Here is a 23,436-nt window from a genome sequence, read left to right on the forward strand (position 1 = left end):
AAAGATATTGTTATCCATGCTCTGATTCGATAGGAAATGAACGGGTAAGATGGCTTTATTGATGTCCTCAAATGCAGGAGGATTTCCAGAATGGTACACACAAGCAGCGGCATTAATCTGTAATCTCCCACTGCATTAGCCCCAAGCAAGAGCATGGCCCCCATCTTTTGAAGCCTTGAAACCTGGCATTGTATTTTCCTCTTTGGCAATGTATGTTCAATCCGGCATTTTTTTCCAATACAGAGCAGTCTCATCATCATTAAAAATTTGCTGCATCGAATAGCCACCTTCAATGTTTTTCAACAACATTACAAAATTTCTCTGGAGCTGCAGAATCGGCACTGGCGACTTCATCGCATACTTTAACGTTTTGGAAACCAGCGCGATGCTTGAACCTATTAAACCACACATTGCTTGCCACAAAGCTGGCTTGGGGTTCGCCGTACTTATCCTTAATATCTTCATAAATACCTCTTGCTTTTGTGTGAATGACCATTGGACTCAGGGGCACTTGCTTCTGAATCTGATTTTCCATCCACATTATTAATAGCTGATCCATCTTCGATATAGCACCTGAATGCTGTTTTGTGATCACTGTTGATCTTATGTGCATTGATCGTTTGACATGTTCTTTTATACACACACTGTCCTTTAAAATAGTATTTACTGTTGAAGCAGTGAGACCTAATTCCCTTGCAATAGATGACAAACTTTGTCCTGCTTTGTACTTCTTAAATCATTTTCATCTTCATTCCTAAATCAATTTTGTTTCATTTCTGAGCACTTTTCACTGGTAGCTTTCCCTTCATCATTGTAATACGTAAATAGGAATGAAGAGAAATTTCTGAAAATTTGTTTTGATGTAAAAAACCTTTTTTACTGGCATTATTTGGAAAAAATGCATTACGTTACCTAGAAATCATCACAAAACCCGATGCGCATGTATTGTACTTGTTGCTGCAGTGACACAACAAGTACAATTGGGCAATGACACGCTATGTTATACCGTTATATCAGCATAACAATTAATACACAAGTGAATGTGCCAAAATCTACAGCCCTGCTTTTGAAGGAATATTGTGAAAGAAAGGGAAGTTGGACAGAAACGTGAATCCAGATGAAATTCAACAAAAGTGTTTCGTTATGCCTGAGAGTTCTCAAACTGCACCCAAAAAAACTAGAGCTGAAATAATGAAGAAATATTGTGAACGGTATTCAAACTATATATAGAAATTCAAACTATTCCAAATAATAAAGAAATTCAACCACAGAGTTCTAATGTGCCTGATACTTATCAAGAATCTAAAACTCCAACAGAACGAATGAAGGAATATCGTGCACGAAAAAAAGCAAAATTAGAAAAGGCTAATAATGAGATTCCTGATTACATCCCTATATAGTGTCTACATGAGCTGACTGCAAGTTTGAAAAACTAGTGTACAAAAACCCATTTGGATTTAGTTGTAATGTTTGTGATCATTTATGTAATCAATTAGATTTGAAACCATTTCCAACAACTTCATATGAATTACTTCAAAATGAATTTCATTTACAAGTAGTGAGTACTTTCATGATGGGTAATACATGTCATACTTCATTAAAGAGGGAAGGATACCAACTATGGCCACATTAAATGGATTTATATATCCTACTCATTTGCCTCCACTAGATGCTGTAACTGAGCGTTTGATATCACCACGATTACCCTTTATGCAAATTTGTCATTTACGTTATGAACACTGACAATATGGGATCATTGGACAAGTAATAAATGTACCAGTTAACGTAAATATGACGGTTCATCAATTACCTAGAGAATTAGATGACGATTATGCCATTAATGTACATATAAAATGAAGACTCAAACATAAATCGTCATATCTGCAAGGATGTGTGCAGAAGAAAATAGTGCAAATATGGTTATGGTATTTGATAAATTAACCTTTGTATAAATTCTATGGCATAAAAGTGAGTGACGATTTCTTGGAGGCAAATGATGATAGTGAACAAGAACATTCAAATGACATTGTGGAACCTGTCAACAATGATGAACTATTGTTAATTCAACAACAAACATTATTATGGTCTGAAGAAAAATATTTATGTATAGCACCAGGTCAGAAATCATCTCCAACAAGTTTCATATTTGATATACATGCAGAAGAACTTTCTTTTCCAGCTTTATATATATGGGACATGCACAAAAATTTAAAAATGGATTGAAAATTACTCCCTTTAAGATGGCATCAAGTGAAATTCGTAGATCTGATCGTCATGGAGTAACTCCCTAACATTTGCTATATATGGCAATGAAAATTATGCTAATGCGTACCACAGAAAATTTGCAAATTGCATTTAAATCAGTAGGAATAACAGCTAACATTACTCATTCTATATTGGAATCAAAAGAATTTATAAACAAGTCATTAGAGATTGCTCCAGAATTATGGCATTCACTACAATTTCATGAATTAGACAAGTTGTTCGACAGTCCGATAGTACATTTTCTAAAATTCTTACAAAAATAGGCAATGGAGAAGCGTTATTACCAGATGAACTTAAAATTATAGAATCTAGATTTGTTATCAAACAAGATGATACTAATTTATGTCCGCAAGGGATTCGAAATAAAATTCATAAAATGTCAGTGATTGAAACTGTAGGACTTCCACACATTCTACTATTATTGAAAGGAAAACCGTAAAAGATTACTACAAATATAGATGTGGTTGATAGATTGGTAAACAGAACAATATGAAATTAACACGTAGATGTTCACAATTTGCTTTAGTATGTGCTTGTGTTTTGACTATACATAAATCTCAAGGAGGGACCTTTGACAAAGTTGTATATAATTATGAGAAAGATCATCATTAGAAACTTGTATACGTGACATTATCCTGAGTGACCTCATTACAAGGTTTATATATTACAAATCCACATGACGATTTCACATTTCACCACGACAAAGCTACTAGTAATACAGAACTTCGTGCTGAACTAGATCGCTTGAAAAATAAGCTACCATCTCTACAGCATGAACTGCAAGATTTCATACAAAGTGGCATATCTATATCATCAATGAACGTACAAAGTTTACGGGTCCATGTTTGAGATATCGAAACTGACACAATCTTACAGCAATCCAAAATATTGCTATTAAGTGAAACGTGGTTGGATAATGATGAACATATGTTACTTAAACCATTCCAATGTGTGACTCAATTTAAAAGTTTGGATGTTAGTAATAGTGGTGTTGCGATACATCAACGTGGAGGTTCAACTATCACCAATTATCTTTGCAAAACATAGCAGCAATGCGACAGCGGTATCAGATGAAATTGAAGACATTCGTGGATCTTTATGCAAATTCAATAGTGAATAATTTTCATCATTGCCATATACATCTCTCCAGGGATGTCGTTAGAAATAATCCAAAAATTCATAAACAAGAATTTGATGCTGTATTCCATTGAAGGTGCAAAATAACTAGAAGAGCCACTGGATCATATACCTATAGTTCTCGCTGGTGATTTCAGTCTAGAATTAAATTCTGAGGCTGGAAAGAAGTTTCATAAATTTAGGAAACATGTCTTCAATTTAGATATTAAGTCAAATACTTTAGTAAATACTACACGTAATGGAATGACAATCCATTCACTGAGGAATTAAAATCGTTTGAGTGTTAAAATTATATATATCTTATTCAGTTACCACGGACCAATAATTTTAGTGTTACTATAATATTTTTTATACGAATTATTTCATTATACACTAGTACAATGAAATAATTCCATTCACTGTACTGAAATTTTTTTCAATAAAAATAATGCAGCAATACTTTTTTTTTTATTTATTTTACTGTATCAGTTTCATGATGTTTTATTTTACTGTACCAGTTTCATGACGAATTCTTGCAGTAAAGAATTCGCCTTTAACAGCTGCCGCTGACACATTATCAGTCTCAGAGTAGAGTGGCAACAACTCATGTACCTGGTACATAATTTTTTTTTACATGATTGAAGATTTCACCATAATAACGTAAAAACCCACAGAATTCCAGTTATCGGTATTATCGCACATGCAATAAGACAAGACAGTTTACTCGCCTGTTTATAACAGATTGTACTAACAGAAAAGCTCAATAAACTGGAAAGTGCAAATTGTGTTTATTGTTTTTTGGTCGTGATCTCCAGAAACTTGCTTTAGAAAAATATCACAAAAGCATTCAAAACTGATTCTTATAACGGACATATGATAACGATGAAAGTGTAATGCAATTTCCATTATAACTTTTACCTTTTAGGGAGATAAATAGCTTAGTAACATAGCAAAATTTAACTTACAAGGACTTGGAACAAATTACAAAAAAAAAAAAAATTATGTTATTGGGTTCAACATTACAATATTTTCACAATACCTCCATTTATCCCTACAGAAGAAAAATATGTTTCCATATTTTTCAGTTTGCACCAGCCAGCAAAAACTTACACGTAAAGTTGAGTATTACTCAAGTCAGGGAGTTCCTGTACTTTAATTTTTAAAAAAACTTCAGAAGGATGCACAACTCTTACTCATGTGCCTCTAGAGTTGTTTTAATAAGTTAAAAAAGGCACTTATTTTTTCTTTATTCACACAATGATTTCCACAATGTTAGATTACAATTTTCAGGATATTGTCATACTTATATCTTAACTTTATTACATTGTAATAAATTTTTAAATTAAATTTATAATTAATAAATTTAATTGTAAAATTTATTATTTTTTATCGAATTGAACTATAAATCTGCTAACTGATTTTCTTAACTCAATTTAAAAAATACTGAACTATAATAAATGAGAGAAACCAATACAATAATAAAGAAAGATTTTATAAATTTCAGAATTTAAGGCCCCCCCACTAACACAACATATTGACACAATGCATGCTTGGATAGCAACTGGCAAATGCAACATGGATGTCTGTATTTTTGTCAGTTGAACGGTTACTGTTATAAGTAATAGTACTGCCAAATGATGCAAGCTTATATGTCAGATATAAAAAACAACCCACCTTTTCTGTCCATACCCTCTAATTTTGTCTAATTCTGAAATTTATTCAAACTACCCACTTACACAAGACTAGATCGTAGTATGTTTCAATCAGATACTCTGGCTGAAAGCAAATTTTTACATGTATCCTGCAGTCATCCTTTTTCAACTTGCGTGCGTGTGTGTATGCCATTTAAAGCCATAAATACTTCAATGAGGTGTCACAAGTGACTAGTTTCCAAGTGCTGCACTTTGCAGAACAAGTCTTATATGGTAAGATACCTGTTCAAATCTTTCCTAAAATGGAAAGATTGAAAAATGGGCCTACCAGACCCTGTATACAGTACTCAGGATGTGGCTTAACCATTGCCTTTATAACAGGATAACTGCCCCCTTTTTCCACAAAGTTCTCCAAGCAACACAGACAGGTTGCTATTCTAGCAACCTGCCTACACTGCTGAGAGAACTTGTTGGACTGTATAATTACCCCTAGATCCCTTTCATACTTAGCCAATGAGTGTGGTACCACCTAATAGTATGTTATTCTGGAATTACTGCTGTTCATATGAAGTACCTTGCATTTACCAACGTTAAACCACAATTACTACTTCTCAACACATCTGCCAAGTTTTCTAGTTCTTTCTGCAGTAGTAGCAAGAACTAGTAGAAAGATAGATGCCTTTGCTTGATTGGCACCTATTAAACTCCAAACAAAAAACAAATTAATGTCTCTTAATTCATAGTAATTCACTACAGAGAGCTTTACAACAGTTAAAGAATATTTAAAAAATTAAAAAGTGGCATCTGACAGACACCACACTAGCAACAGAACTTTAAAAATTCAAAAAATCCAAGTATAACAGTCACATGAAACATAAGGCAGAACACAATTTAATGGTTTATTGAAACAAATTCATGAATTAATTTCCTTCATTTCTTGCCATGAAATATACAGGGTGTCTCAAAAATATTGGTACAAACATTTAGGGAAGGTAAGTAACATCTAAAGGAATGTGAATCGCATAGGAACCCATAACCAGAAACGTCACCGCAAGTCGGTACACGGCACTGTTCATCAGTTCGCGAGAGGGAAAATTTCTGGTTTACTCATTCAAGCAGTAGTTGCCGCATGAAGAGCATGCATCGATATACGAACTGTGAGCTGGCATACATGCACCTAGTGTATGGATTAGCAGAGGGCCCACAGGGTGTGCACCCCATGCGGCACAACATCGCTTCGCAATAAATGTGTGGGCAGGTATGGTCGGTGACTGCTTAGTCGGCCCATACCTGTTACCATCCCACATGAACTCCGCTAAATATTGGATCTTTCTTGAACAAGTTCTACCAGGGTTACATGACGATGTTCCAGCAAATGTGAGACGCAACATTTGGTTTCAACATGACAGGGCACCTGCCCATTATGGAAGGTGTGTTCGTGACTATTTGAACAGGCATTTTGGGCGTCGATGGATTGGCCGTGGTGGACCCGTTGCCTCGACCCACAATCATCTGATTTATCGAGCCTTGATTTATTTCTGTGGGGGCCCTCAAATCTATCGTGTATGAATCGCCTGTGGAGACGGAAATGGATCTCGTGGAGAGACTCATCTGCGCTGCTGCTACTGTCAAACAAACTTCAGGTGTGTTAGACCATGTCCGCCAATCCATGCTGCGTCGGTGTCATGCATGCATCGCGTCTCATGATGGAAACTTCAAGCATCTGTTGTAACATCATGAAATGTATCCATCTCGTACTCCATTGTTAATATTATATCAAATAAATGTTTGCCACTAATTACTGTCTTGTGTCATTTCTGCTTTTTTTGCCTCTGCTACTACTTTCCCGTGACATTTCCAGTTATGGGTTCCTAAGCGATTCACATTCCTTTAGATGTTACCCACCTTCCCTAAACGTTGGTACCAATATTTTTGAGACACCCTGTATAGAAACAAGTTACAATACATGTATTTTTATAAAGCTATTTTGCATAGTCTGTTTCTGGTTTAGCAACTAACAAATCTTGTGTTGTGATTACTGCAAATACACTGTCTTCTATTTCACCTGATTCACTATCAAGAGATTCCTACAACTGTCTCTACATCCACATCCCTACCCATGGCAAACTCAACAAAATTGTTTTTCCAACATTTACTAACTTTAAAAAACAGCACATACTCAACCAGAAATGGCTGTAGGCAATTCCCTTTTTGGTCTTAAGTTCTTTGCTTGCATAGCCTGTGATCAAAGGTCAAGCTAGCTGATAATCACTCAACTGACAGTTCTTTTATTTGTGCCTGATATAAAAAATGAACCAATCTCAAATATCAGAAAGAACTTCTCAAAAAAAAAAAAAAAAAAAACTTTGTGCATTACTAGAAGAATGAGTCAATGAAACATACAGGCACTTTCTCTAAATACTGATATGGTTCAACAGAGCAATATGCATTTGATTATTTCCTTGACAATGGAAATTTCACTGTCAGGGAAAAATTGTAGCATTTTTTATAAAAATCTTAAAGTGGACTAGAAACAGGGTGTCTGCCAGAAACAACAATTAATGACACCACCAACAAATTGTTAGATTATTATGGTGTAAAGAGAACATTATTATTCAAATGATAACTAATGATATGAAGCATTAGCATGGGCACATGATGCAAGAAAGCAAGCTTATATAGCATCAGCTAAAAAAACACACACTTCTCATTTCACCCATCCACTTGCTCCTATGTATGTCTAGTTCTGCCTTGAATCTGTTTAAGCTATCAACTTCTACAAGAGGTGGAAGTTTGTTCCAGCAATCAACCACCCGCTGGCTAAAGGCAAACTTCCACACATCTATCCTACAACTATCTTTCCTCAATTTGAATTTATGCCCTCTCAGGCAATTATTCTGAACAAGAGGAAAAATCCCATCAGCATTGAGCATGCTCAAACCATTCACGACTTTATACACCTCAATCAGATCACCTCGCAGGTGCCTAGTCTCCAAACACTGTAATTTGTAAAACTTAAGCCTTTCTTCATAAAACCCTTTGTTCCATTCACTAATCTTGTTGCCCTTCTCTGTACTCGTTCCAACAGCTGTATTTCCTTCTTAAAATGAAGCGCATGCATGCACACACACACACACACACACACACACACACACACACACACACACACACACACACACACACACACACACACACACACACACACACACACACACACACACACACACACACACACACACACACACACACACACACACAAACTGGCAATTTGTTTGACAAATACATGTCCAATGATGAAATATAAGTCACCTGTTAAAAATTATTTTGTAGAAATGGGATACACTTGAATAAAAGTGGCACAAAAGTTTACCATTATCATTACACTATGGATAGAATTAACACTCAAAAGCAGCCTGAGTGTGACAAATGATTTTGCAGATTCAGGAATTGCATACACTACTACAAAATCTGTGTGGTGCAAGGTTAGCTGGTTGTTATTTGGTTTTTAGACCTGGCTACGGAGGCACCACAAGGTTAGTTGGAAGCAAACGTATAATGAGAGTGGCAGTAACCTACAGACCAGAAGCCTCTTAACATTAACAACAAGAACTTCTACAAGCAAATGGAATGAGCAAGAAAGTTTGAATGTCTTATTATGGATGATGTCAATTTGTCCCTAATTGACTGAACAACTGGAATCAGAACACATTGCGGGGAACAAAGTTTTTAAATAAAACTAGATGATTGCTATTTCTATCAGCATAAGTAAAGTACTAGGGGCAAAAGAATATTCTAGACCTGATCATCTCCCATTAACTCAGTTGACATCATAGGGCTGACAGTACAGGAACCATTAGCAGGGAGTAAATGCATTACATGAAGACAATATTCTGTTGTCTCTACAGCATGCAATTTCAATCTGAAAGGAGACAATTATTTCTCCTTTTATACATACACCAATGAGCCAAAACATTATGTCCACCTACCTAATATGACAGTCCTCCATGTGCAACCAAAACAGCTTGTGGTATCTGGTACCAACACGTAAACAGCAGATCCTTTAACTCCTGTAAGGTCCGTGGTTGAGAGGCTGCAGATCGGAGTTACTGTTCCAACACAAACCACAGATGCTGGATGGGATTGATGCCTGTGGAATTTGGAGGCCAGGGCAATACCTGGAAGTGTTTCTCATGTTCCGCGAGTCTGGTTCGCGGAACACGAGGTATCCAAGCGGTGTGGAATGGCGAATTATCCTGCTGAACGATGGCACCGCCAGAGGGGAAGACCCTTGCCATGAAAGGGTGTACCTGGTCAGCAATGATGTTTAGGTAAGTGGTAGATGTCAGAGTGCCCGGCACATGAATGATTGGACCCAGGGTATTCCAGCAGAACATCGCCCAAAGCATGACCCTGCCACTACTGGATTGTTTTCATCTCGTGGTGCATCCAGGCGCCATCACTTCCCCAGGTGACACCCACATACCTGGCAGTCAACATAGTGCAACAGGAAACGTGATTCATCAGAACAGACGACCCTCTGCCAATCACTGAAGGTCCAGTTTCGATGCCCGCGTGCCCATTGTAGGTGATGTCACAGGTGAACTGTAGTTAGCATAGGCACTCAGAGCGGCCTGCAGTTACGCAGCCCCATTTTTAGCAGGGTTCGATGTACTGTGTGTTGTGACACATTACTCCTGTCACCAGCATTCCAATTACCGGCGAGTTGCGCCACAGTCACCCTTCTGTTGCCAAGTATCATCTGTGAGAGCCTTCGGTCACCTCAAGCATTATGAGCCGACATCTCGCCAGCGATTCATGGGTTTTCCCTCCTCAGACCACTTTCGGTAGGTACTAACCACAACTGACCATAAGCATACCACCATCCATGCCATTTTGGATATGCTCTGACCCAGTCATCTGGCCATTACAATTTGGCCTTTGTCAAACTCACTTAAGTCCACTGCCTTTCCCATCTATACAGTGTCCCAAACTGCACACGCACCTTAGTTTGCCTGCAGTTGCTTCAATTTGCATAAGGACCACTATCCAAACGTTCCCAAAATTTGAATGTTGCATGGGAACTACACTAGTATGGACTTGTAGTGCTAAGTAACACTGCATGCATCCTTTGTGAATCAGTGTGCCACGTGGTGTCGGGCTGGATAGTCATTGAATATTTATGTGCGCAGTTCTTTTGCAGTGTTTCGCATAGTTTGCAATTGTTATGATAGCTGATGTGAGAGAGCAATGTGCTTGCATCAAGTTTTGTTGCCTTCTTAACGATACAGCAGCAAAAACCCATAAGAAGTTCAAACAAGCTTTTAGTGACAATGCTTTAGGCCAGACACAGACCTACTACTAGTTTAACAGTTTTAAAAACAGTTGAATGTTGGGATGACAATCGCTCTGGGCATCCATCATCCAGCACCAACTCCGGGAAAATGTCACAAAAGTTCGGGGGGGGGGGGGATGATCTGGGAAGACCATCCACAACATTTGTGGCATTGTAGGACTATCGTATGGCATGCATCAGCGGATTTTGTGAGACAAGTTGAACATGAGAAGGATTGCAATCAATCATCCAGGCTCAACATCTGGTTAGTATGGGCTTGGCACACCCAGAATCCTGAGCTAGGTCTCTCTCTCTCTCAGCAAAGCCTCAGGTTTCCTTGCACCACATGGATAATGATGATAATGAAGTTCATACCACATTACTGAGTGAAGACAAAAGATCAATGGAAGTTAGCAGAGATATTCAAGAATGGGCCAGGAGTGATCAAAACTTCCTTTCTACGGTAGTCACTGACAATGAGAGTTTGGTATATGGGTGTGACCCAGAAACCAAGCAACAATCAACCCAGGGAAAAAACCCACCTTTGCCTGACCATAGAAAGCCCAACAAGTGATGAGCAATGCAAAGTTCATGCTGATCTGTTTTTTTGGACATTGACGGGATTATCCATAAGGAATTCATCCCTCCTGGCCAGACCATGAATGTAAAGTTCTACCGTGACATCCTGAGGCAGTTAAGGGAAGCAGTCAGGAGGAAACGCCCAGAGAAGTGGCTCCATCATGACAATGCACCGGCCCACATATCTCTTGCTGTGGCACAGTTTTTGGCATCCAACAACATGGCAATCGTCCCCCCCTTATTCACCAGACTTAACCCCCCCTGCAACTTCTTCCTCTTCCCAAGAATGAAAATCAAGCTGAAGGGTTGAAGATTTGACAGCGTAGAGGATATTCAAACTGAATCGCAGGCGATGCTGAACACTATGACAAAGGACTTTCAGAACACATTCAAATCATGGGAGAAGTGCTGGGATTGGTTGTTGTTTATGCTCTCAAGGGGACTACTTCAAAGGTGATGAAGTAGTCCCCTTGTATGTATTTTGGAAGTACAAGGGGAAGTCCCCTTGTATTTCCAAAATGTATTTATTTTATAAATACATTTTGGGAATTTTTGGGTAGCACCTCGTATGTGCCCATTTCAGAGCAAAGTGATTTCATAGATTTTATTCACTCAATTTAGCGTTTTGGCATCCTTAGTCAATTCAACTTTGCTATCCTGGGACTGCCATATTCTGGCAAATAATATGAAATGATTTAAAAACAAAGCTGTATATTTTTATTAGAGAAAAGAGCAATTTTGGTATACAATAAACCTAATTTATTTCTAAATTAAAAATGATCCAAAAATATAGAGCAAAATTGTTAATGTTTCGAACACAACACAAAGTCTATGAAATGATAACCATTAAATATTAAACTACTTTAATTGTTGTAAAACCACATTGTAAAAATTTTTACAATGTGGTGAACTAAAAACACCAAAAAAAAATGTATTAGAGAAGTACATTACATAAATATTTTCAACGTAAGTTAATTACTTGCCGTCACTTCTGCAAACTTATTGATGACATCATCAAAAATTAACCTTTTCAAATGTTTCCCTTTGTATACTCAGAAGGGCTAAGTTACTAATCTGATCCTGTACCATTAATGCCCAAAGGTAAGACAATCATTTTCAATTTGCTGAATGAACGTTCACAGCTGGCAATGGAAACGCCCATGGCAAGAAGTTGCAATGAAATTCGTAAATTTGGAAACACATCTTCTCCATAACTTACAATAAAAAATAAAAGTTCCATAGGAGTATTGGATGCAGAGCTTCCATGGGTTTCAAAGAAGCATTTTGCAGTTGCATATTTCATTAAATAACTCTAAACCTTCTACATTAGTGTCATAAAATTTTCCAAATACATTACATTTTTGATGAACAATATTCAAATCTTCATTTCTAAAAATGATCTTTAATATCCAGTTAGATTCCAAATTTTAGGTTCAGGTTATTAAGTTGAACAAAACTAATTCATTTCCTGTTGAAGCTGGTCTACTTTTCACGACTCCCATGATCTCTTCTGCCGAAATTTTTACGTCCTTGCCTAGTTCTCCAGTCATCTTTTTTTTTCCTCTATAAGTACTCTCCAAAGTTCACATCTATCCTTTCTATTTTATACTGATTCTCAACACAAATCATCATGGTTTTCCGCAAAATATTTTGGGAGAGATTGAAGATACAAATATGCTTTGTGAAAGTTTGTAAGATCTTGAAGCCTTTTCTGAACATGGTCAAACCTTTTGAGGATACTGTACCAAAAAAGGAAAGAGAAATAAAAAACTGAAATGAATAATACCTTGCATACGATTTACTACTACTTCAAATCTAGTTTCTTTTGTTGCATTGAGATCTTCAGACAGTTCCTCCAACAGACCTACAACATCAATGGCATAATGAATTGGTTTAACAGCCTCCATCCTCACACTCAATCTTGTACCTAACACCCGCTTTACCATATTGGAACAGTTTTTTACAGTTCTTCCCAATAAAGAGTTGATCGAGAGAAGAATGAATAAATATTTTCAATTATACCAAAAAGTCACAATAAGAGGAACTGCATTTGCAACATGTATAACCCTGACACATTCAAACTGTGATTATCACAGTTAACAATGCAAGGGGATTATTTTTTAAGACATGTCTGCTCAGAATTCCGACATTATATGCACAAACCTAAAGGCGATCCACTAGTACATTACTTTTACAGATGATTTTATTTACCTATAAGAACTTGTCCTTCAGTTTGCACCCATGAAGCTCGGCGCCCGGAGGCAACTGCTCCCCTCGCTGTGCCTCTGAATTATTCAAACTTCTATTCAAAGAAAAATATCCCAACTTGAGATTTTGGACTACAAATAACATCTGTTTGGTAGTATGTGTATCCGTTACCGAGCATATTCTGATATGAAACATAAAATCAAAATACAGGAGATGCATAAAGGACACCAAACTTGAACAATTCACAATGAACAATCCAACTGACAACAATACCAAAGAAGGTATAAAAGAACTTGTTGCCGAGCAGTTCAACCCAAGTGCTCCCATTAAATTTTTACTTATCACAATTAAATATCACAATTATCATGACATGATCATGCAGTGTCCATATTCCAGTAGGCAGAGAGAACGGAGCAGTCATATCTTTCTGCCTTAACAACGTGTACTCATATATTGCTTGCCTCTTCAAAACACATATATTATATACTATTATTAGCCATATAGTGCAAGGAAGCCTGAGGCTTATGCTGCACCAGCCAAAAAAAAAAAAAATTTCTGAATTACCCTGAGAGAGAGAGAGAATGAAAATCAGAAGTTGAAGGGAAGGGAATCACCAAGAAAGAGAAGAATGATGATATCCAGCTTACCCAGCTCAGAACCTTGGGTGTGCCAAGCTCATACTCACCAGATGTCAGCCCCTGGGGTTACCATAGATACTATGTCATGTACATTAAGATTCCTTTTATTTACTTATTAAATAAATTTACTTATTTGCAAAAACATTGTATTACAGTAATTTAAGAAATTACTACCATGGATTGTTATTTTCAGAAAACATTACTTTTTTTTTAATCATTATTTCCTGTGGCAATTACAATTTTCTCTTATGCTTGATTTCTGCTCTTCAGGATGTTAGGAAACCCACTGATTTTGTGCAGGATTGGGCTTCTCTGCACACTGTTCAGCCAGTAAGTCAGCTGCTTTGTAACCCATTCAGTGAAAACCACATTATTTCCCATCACTTTAGGAACATTTACCCCTTGATGTTTGAGTATCAATCCTTGACATTCGGTTACTGGGACATACAAAACCTGTAGTAATGCTTAGCCATCATGATACACATCCCTATACCATTAGCTCTAACCTCTTTAAAGAAAAATGGTCCAACTACAAAACTGGTTATAAATCCATACCAAACAATAACATGTAGACAATGAAGAGGCAAGTTTTGACAACACCTGAGGTGATGATCCCCACACCCAAAAAAACAATTACGGATATTTACACTGCCAGCGGAAATACACCTTATCAGCAGATAAAATGTTCCCCATCACTAACCTCCATCCTTACCAGAAACCAAGGAGCAAAGTTGTGACACTAATGTGGTTCAGCTGAAGTTAGTTGTTGCTCCACATGAACAATGTATCAAAGAACTTCAAGAACAGTAGGCTGTAGAAGTTAAGCTGCCAAGATACTACCCAGGTATTAACATACAAATGTTGATTTCATGCTCCCCAGTTACAGCTAGACATCCACCAGTACTGCTGTAACTTGCCATTCGTCCCCTGCCATGAGTTACAGATAATTCACTAGTTTCTTCAAATGCTCACCATTTTGGAAAAGTATCATTTCCTCTTAATCCTTTTAAATTGCCATAATTCTTTAAGTGCAGCTAGGGAGTTGTTTTAGCTTTAACAATAAAGCACAAATTTTTTTTTTTTTTTTTTTTGGGAGTAGTAGTAGTGTTAACTGCATTTTCCATCTGTTTATAAATTGGGGATGATATATAAACTCTGGGCAGAAAGAATCAACACGCTAGTCAAAGAATTTTCAGCTCCAAGAAATAAGTTTTTGAAGAATTTTGCTGCTTTATTGACCTAATCGTTATATTAAATCATACTCTACAAGTAGCTTTACAGTCCTAGTCACACTCGTTATTTTATTTTCAGTTTAGCTAGAGATTTTGTAAGCTACTACTTGATATAAGGAGAACATTTGTTTTGTTTGAATCTGCTTCCATTATTATAGTTAGTGAGAGGTAGGAGAATTCAATGTTTTTTAACTGTGGTAAATAGGTATCTCTAAAGTTTGAATCACTTAAGTTGCTTAGCTGGATAATTTTTTTAAATTATAATTATCTTAACTTTCAAATATAACAGTATATAAACTACATATAACAGAAACTTGGTAGTGTGGTAGTATTATTGCTATGTAACTGGTGTATCAATAAGACCATTTGAATTTTAATTATATATAATTAATAACAAACTTCATGGCATAACTGGTGCATAGTGTTATTACTGCAATCGACATATTTGTTAGTGAAGTATTTTAAATTATACTGAATTTTAAAAAAATCATGCCTCAGACAAGAGATGTCCAGCTTGTTTGATGTTTGCAAGGCTATCAGGAATGGACATGATATTACCAATTGGGGGATGTCATGTGTGTGTGTGTACTCGACGTAAGGAAATCAGGCACCAAACGAGCATTGTTATGAGCTTTTAGGAGAGTTTGTAAAACAAGATGGATGCCCTTGAAGGAACTAAATTGGGGGGGGGGACATTAAGCTCTCAGCTACCCACATCAATGGCAGAGCTTGCACTTGATCATCAGGCAACACAGCAGCAACACCCAAGGTAGAATGTGCTGGTCCCAAGGAGCTAGTTATTGTTGGTAACTATTATCAGGGAAACAGGAAATGTATTATGCAAAAAAGAACAGGTGGAATAAGACGAGAGTATGTCTGCCAGAAGCAAAAGTTGATGACGTTGTAGATGGACAAAGATGTCAAAGACGATATTGTTTTACATGTTGGCACTAATGACAATAACAGAGCTGAGGACTTACTTAACAAGGGAAGAGCAATGTTGAAAAGAAGTTGCAAGTTAGTCTTAAATTTGAAAGTGTCTGCAATTCAGTTCAGACAATAGCAGGGAGTATATGATGAAAGCCATGTCAATCAATTCGGCCCTGGAGAGACTGCAAGGCTTGTGGGGTAGGATTTTTCCCAGCATGGCCTGTGCTTGTTAACAGGAGACTGCTTCTACAGGGATTGGATGCACTTAAATAGAAATGGGGCAAGAATATCTGCTGATGCTTTCAAGACAGTGTTAGGCGATTCAGAAAGCTACTAGCCTAGGAGGATACACAGACTAATAGATTAATAATAGCCACAGGCAGAGGTGAAAGTGATTCTTGCACTGCTTCTATTGGAATGAGTAGTAAAGCCTTGAAAACATGGTGCTGGGATTTCAAGAACTGTTAGGACACACAACAAGTAAATACATGGGCTGTGTTAGGGTAACTATGAGTAAGAGTAAGTGCATGTATACTTGCATATACAACAATACAAGGAGTATAGTAAATAAATTTGAAGTGCTGGTCAAGACATCAAACGCAGATATTGATTTCCAGAGACATGTCACTCATACATAAAGGTTGCAGAATTTACATACAGGGAGTACAATATATACAGAAAGGACAGACAGGATAGGAGGGATTATGCTGTTAGTTAAGAAACACAAAATCTAAGGACGTGCATCCAATTGACATAGGTGCAATGATTGCAATGTTGAGTCAGTTTGGTGTTTTTTAGGCACTAAGAAAGCAAAATTGAGAATAACAGTGTGTTACAGGACTAATGATTCTGATGAGTACAATGAACAATTATAGAGAGAAATGGAGTAGGCCAGTAAATCAGAATGTCTTATAATGGGGGATTTTAAATTTCCAGATACTGACTGGAACTCTTACATCACAGACTAGCAAGGCTTCTGTGGATTTATCGGATGACTGTTTTCTACAGCAACATGTTAGCGAAACAACAGTCAAGAATAATACCCTTGATCAGATTATCAGTACTGATTATTCATACATTAGGAATCTGCAGATAAAAGAATTGCTAGGTGGCAGTGATAAGAGTGTATTGATTTGCAATTTACTTAAAGATGTAACTACCATCAAGAGTACAGAGAGTTTTTTGCTTTCATAAAAGCAACTACAATGGTCTCAGCCAGTATTTAAATTCTATACACTGGGACCAACTAATGATGTTATCAACAGAAAACTCTAAGGTTTAAGCCTAAATGGATGTCAGATGAACTAATGAGACTGTCACAGAAGAAAAATGCATGGGATGCATATAAATTATCAGGCGACACAGAAACCTATTGTAGATATAAGTTAGTCTATAATCAAATCACACAGGAGATTCGGCAAGCAAAAGCAGATTACAAAAAATCTTTGGCAAAGGATGCAAAGAAAACCTGCAAAGACTTCTTTACTTATGTAATTTCTAAAAAAGGGGATGAATCATATTGGTCCATTTGATATCAAAGGTTCGATTGTTGATGATCCTGCTGAGGTAACTAACAAACAATGAATATTTTGCATCTACATTCACATATGAGGAATATCTGTGGGGAAGTGGAGGCCAGAAACTTATCAAATTCTAGTAGGGAGTTAAAATGATTTTGTAATAACTGAGAGCAAAGTGGAGGAAAAAAATTGTTCAAGTTGAACATAAGAAAAGCACCTGGAGTGGATGGAAATGTAACCAGTTATATTCAGGGAGGCAGCAAAGAAAGTAAGCAAACCCGTAGCCGTAACTGTGAGAGCATCCTTAGATTCAGGGGAGGTCCCCACGGACTGGAGATATGAAAATGTAACACAAAGGGGGATCATCAAATGATGAAACGAGTAATCACAGATCTGTCATTTTAACTTCTGTTCCAAGGAAAATAATGGAGTCACTGGTAAAAAAAGTAATGCAGAATCAGCTAGACAAAGCTGCAATTATACTTTGAACAAAGCATGGGTTTGTTAGGGGGAAATCTTGTTTGACTAATTTAAATGGAAACTACAATGTGGTCACAATGGTACTGGATGCAAAAAAAATAATTTTGATATCATATACTTGAATTTCAGGAAAAGTTTTTGATACTGTTGCACATGGAAGACTATTATACAAATTGAAGCAGTATAGCAATTAAAAGAAAGATGCTGCTATGAATAAAGGGATGGTGAGTAGGAGAAGATAGAGTGGAATTGGACACTGCTCTTCGTGTTATTAGTGGACTCCCTCAGGGTTTGGAGTTCAGCCCTTGTTTTCTGTATTTATCAATGATATTGATCAAAGTATATCAGGATTAATGTCCAGGTTTGCAGAAGATATGAAGGTTGTTAATGACAGTACACTACTGCAACAGGATCTTGAAAAGATGAGCTGAGAGGTGGCAACTGAAGTTTAACATTGACAAATGTAGAGTACTACATATAAGTAGCAGTAACCCAAGAGAAACATACTAACTGTGGTACTACACTCAGGGAAGTGGAGAGTGAAACAGACATGGGGGTAATTGTGCAGTCAGATTTTGGACTCTTGTCAATGATATATAGGAATTTTGCTAGCAGGGACAAGGAGGTGATCATCTTGCTGTACAAGGCAATGGTCAGGCCACACCTTGAGTACTGCATACAGATCTGGAGGCCTCATTTTTGGAAGGATGTAGAGCTGTTGTAACAAGTACAGAGAAGGGCAATGAGATTGCTGAATGGAACAAAGGGTTGCTGTTACCAAGAACAGCTTAAGTTTTGCAAATTGCAGTCTGGAGAGTAGGCACCTGAGAGGTGATCTAATTGAGATGTATAAGGGCTGGAATGGTTTGAGAAAGTTCAACGCTGATAGGATTCTTCCTCTTTCTCAGATTACTGAGAAATGATTGAGAATCACCTGAGTGGATATAAATTCAAATCGACGAAAGACAGTTGTAGAACAGATCTGCAGAAATTTGCCTTTAGCCAATTGGTGGTTGATAGTTGGAACACACTTCCATTTGACGTGATAGAGGTTAACAATTTAAATAAATTCAAGGCAGAAGTAGACAAGCATTTGGAGTGAATAAATAGGGTTTTTTTTAGTTTTATTTGGCTGATGCTATATAAACTTGCTTTTTTGCATCATATGCCTCTACTAATGCTAATTACTTGCAATTTAAAAAATAAATAAATCAACCAGCCTCACTTAATGCATCTCCAAAATTAATGTTTTCAGAATTCAACAGAGATAAAAAGTTCTTAACATGATGCACAAAAGGAATAATATGGGTATGCTTAAGGGACTGATTCATTAGCTGTCAAAGAAAAAGATTTTTGTAAATGTATCCCAAAGTTTCTGAATTCTCGAGAAAGAGAGAGATCTGTATTTGGCCAGATGCAGTTGCTCTTTTCTCTAGCCTGATGACAGAGAATCTCCAATAGAGAATTCCAAAATGCCAACTAACAGCTAATTAGTTTACTTTTTTTGAGTGAACTACATGATGGCACACACATTTGCAATTAATCCTTTTCTTTGACTTGTACTAAACTATTTAGTCAATCCCATGTGGCACAAAATGTTTTATTTTTATATTCATTGTTCTATTAATGTCAAGTTCTCCCTCGAGATTCAACCTCTCACCATTAATATAATGAATCAAAAGTTAAACATAATTTAATTTATTTTTTGGTAAAAAAATAAAAATTCAACAAACACTAGTTTAATTTTGAGTCATCACCTCTTGTCAGACTTGCATTTTTTTTCGATAATGATTTTCTTAAATTAAAAATAAATTTAATTTACATCAGTTCCTTGAAAACAATTCTTTATAAGGATGTTTTCTTAATTAAAAATTTCACTTTCTATAAGTCAAACCAAATTCAAGTAACAGACAATTAAACCTTCAGACTGAATGATCATAACTGTTAGTTGCCAATGGTGTACAAATGCAATAAAACATGATTTAATTACTATTACACTAGCTTTTTACCCCCTTAATTTATATATTATCCCAATAAATATTTTGTACCAGCAATAAATCATTTTATTGAGTAAAGTATTAAGAGTTTTTGGAATACAACCTACAAATGGTTAAGTCAAGTCCATTTTCCAAATAAGATAGATACCAAACGTACATAATAAAAAGCAATATAATCAGTGAGCCCTTGTCTAAGGCATGGCATAGCATAGATGTACTGAACTAGTACAACCTACTGGGCTACCAAAAGTCCTCCAACATTCTTATATCAAACCAAAATTTTATAAGTTTAGCTAATTAACTCAAAATACATTGGATGACAACTGGTCTCTGTGCTACAGTACAATCATTGAAGGATAGTTGCAGAATAGATGTGTGAAAGTTCACCATTAGCCAGCAGGTGGTTGATTGCTGGAACAAACTTTTATTGTTGTGGTAGTTGATAGTTTAAATAAATTCAAGGAAGAATTAGACAAACTATTGGTGGGAATGAATAGGTGAAATGGGAGGCATCTTTTTTTTTTTAAATCAGCTGGTGCTGTCTAAGCTTGCTTTCTCGTGTCATTTGCCACTGCTAATGCTAAACAAAAATTATTTCTAGCAATTCATTCATAATATGCAATCATAATGATTTTTTCCCATAGTAACTGTAAAGATTTTCTATTCACTTTCTATACGTGAAGAAAATTCCGCTTGAACAATGAACAGATATATAGTTAAGGTCTGGATTTGGTTTTTATTTTCTTAATTCATTTTTTTAAATCCATTATTTTAATAATTCCTATGAGAACAAAAAAAAAAGTGCAAAAAGGCCATCATTAGATAAAAAAAAAAAAAAACCCAAAGCAATGCAGAGATTATAAAAAAAACTGTCCTGGTAAAAGCAAGATGCTAAGTTAACTTGTGTATAGCGAAATTCCGGAAAATCGAAGCCGGATTTAGGCTTTGATTTTCCGGGCGCAGCTACTCCGAGGTACCAAGGTTGCTTTGGGTGAGGAGACGGGCCAATGCAATTACGATAAGGAGTAAAGTTTTTTAGCACTAAATATTTGTGCGCCAAGTCCCCTGACCACCTAAATCCGGCACTATGAAAAATAAATATTTGTCCACACAATTTTTCCAACCCCCCCCCCCCCCCCCAAGCCCTTGTGGGAAGTAGAATGCAGGAGTTTATCATTCGAAAAATGCGACCAGTGCGGTCGAACCCAGAAATCACACTTTCAATGCGAGTGCGAAAACCAAAACAAATCTCAAGTTAGTAAAACAAAGCTAGGAAAAACGCTAGCGTTGTTCGTCCTTTGTTTCGCCACTCCGCTTCCAATGATAAGAGTATATTCTGTCAAGTTACAAATACTGTTTTAGAACGAGAAAAGTTCGCAACTCTTGTACTGACTAACAAAATAGCAAATAACACATTAATACTTATTACATAAATCAGCGTCATGGCACCGCATTCACGTTTCTTTTAACGCAGTATTAACGGCATCACAAACCAACAGGACGGAGCCAGAAGAAAAGAAAACAACCACGAGGAACAATTTTGTTTGTACCAAAAAAAAAAAAAAAAAAAAAAACTTTCTATACTAAACCATTACCGAAAAATCCCTTTTTTTTTTTTTTATTTTAACTCAACAAAGAGGACTTTTCGTTACAAAAAAAAAAAAAAAAAAAAAAAAAACTTACAAAGAAATATTAAAAACTTTTACTGTTGTTAATAATTATTACTGTGGTATTTATGATCGATTGGGAGCTCACTTGATATAATTACCAAACACTTAATACAAAACAATAAGATTAAAAGTTTAATTATTGAAATATGGCTTCTTAAATCTCAATGAAACTATTGTGTAACGTTTGATATGAAATAAGCTTACAAAACTATTCTAAATAATAATTATTATTATCTGGTTGATGTGCTCTATCTACATACAAAGTATGTTTTAACATTTTGATATACTTTACTTGGCACTGTTGATATACGAACGGATAGCATATTCATCAAATAATTCACCTTTAATGCTTCAGGTTTTCAATAGCAATAACTATCAACTAGCTGGACACACATATCAACGAGCGACAAAATACAACATATCACAAGTTAGCTTACCTTAAGTTTTCAACTGTCTTGAAAGACAGACATGAAATCCCTCCAGCACACTTAAATGTTCCAGATATTAACAGAGGTAGACGCAAAGTCGCAAACGCCAAAGATCAGGAAAACCCGCACGAGGACGTCATATATGACGTCATGCACTTATGAAAGAAATAAAAACCGATTCGATTTCCTTCTGATAACGAAAACATGCAATGCAGGGGCATACCATGACTGGTTGTTCCTATTGACTTATCCAATGAAGAGCAAGTTATTCGAATGAATGATCGCAGTTGGAACGAATTACAGTTGGAGTTTCATATTAGCGAGTTACTCTACATTATCAATTACGGCCATCGGCAAAACGCATGGCAACACAGCAGTTTCAGTATCACAAATGCTCTTATCACGTGATCGATTGTACTCTATAACAGTTGTTCTCTGTGAGATTCCTACATTTTGCGCAGTATTTGTGTCGTGTAAGATTAATATGCCTCGTAATTGTGTGAATAGTCCGGATGACTTCTGTTACGTATGTGAAGAAGTCACGTTAGGTTCAAGAAAGCGTCCCTTAACTCGAGCCATAAAAAAGGCCAACCTCTTGTACTCTGGGTGTAAAGTAGGCGACCAGGACAAGAACCGCACATATGCTGCACTACCTGTTCATCAAAATTCAACGCGTGGATGAATCGAAAGGGTCGTTTTAAGCCTTTCGCAGTGTCCGTGATATGCAAGGAGCCAAAAAATCGCGTCACAGACTATTACTTATGTATGGTTCCTCTTATTAAAAAAGGGATAACAAAGAAGAAAATATGGACAATGACGTACCTTAATATATCACTTGCAATTCGTCCCGTGCCTGATGGTGAATATGAAGACACTGATGAACATCAACTTGATATACACGAAGACGTACAGCAGCCGTCTACGTCAGGGGATCCACTATTTTGTCCAAACCTTTATCCTTCTGAACCACACAAGGTCACAGGAAGTGAGCCTAATGACCTCATTAGGGTTCTTGAGCTTTTGGCCTCAAGGTTACAATAGTGGATTCTTCTAGATCATTCTGTGAAAGTGACACTTCGTACTCGAAATAAAGAGAATGATAAATTCTTTCAAACAAAAGTGAACCACTGTTTGTAAGGATGTTGATGGTTTAATGGCAGTAATGAACATGAGGCATTCCCAAAGAATGGCGACTATTTATAGACGCTTCTAAGGCTGTGTTATTACACAGCCTTAGAAGTGTCAATAAATAGTCGCTCTTAGCCTTAAGGCTGTGTGGTATTACACAATGGAAATATGCTGCCTGCAGTACCTCTTGCGTATGCAGTCCACAAAAAATAAACATACACAAACATGGAGAACATCTTCTTAGGTGTACAATTCGTATGT

General features: G+C 36.6%; 1 protein-coding gene across 2 annotated transcripts in view; it reads right to left on the reverse strand.

Moving 5' to 3' along the window:
* LOC150086866 (solute carrier family 41 member 1-like) overlaps positions 1–22,138 on the reverse strand; it is a 202,263-nt gene extending 180,125 nt beyond the window's left edge. For both annotated transcript variants that reach the window (XM_090372784.1, XM_090372783.1), the window contains exon 1: positions 22,057–22,138. The gene's annotated coding sequence lies outside the window, so the exon portion shown is untranslated. The remainder of the gene's footprint in view (positions 1–22,056) is intronic.
* Positions 22,139–23,436: the final 1,298 nt, after the last annotated feature.

This window comes from Mastigoproctus giganteus, chromosome 4, assembly GCF_048544385.1.
Source record: "Mastigoproctus giganteus isolate SK-2022 chromosome 4, ASM4854438v1, whole genome shotgun sequence".
In the NCBI taxonomy this organism is placed as follows: domain Eukaryota; kingdom Metazoa; phylum Arthropoda; class Arachnida; order Uropygi; family Thelyphonidae; genus Mastigoproctus; species Mastigoproctus giganteus.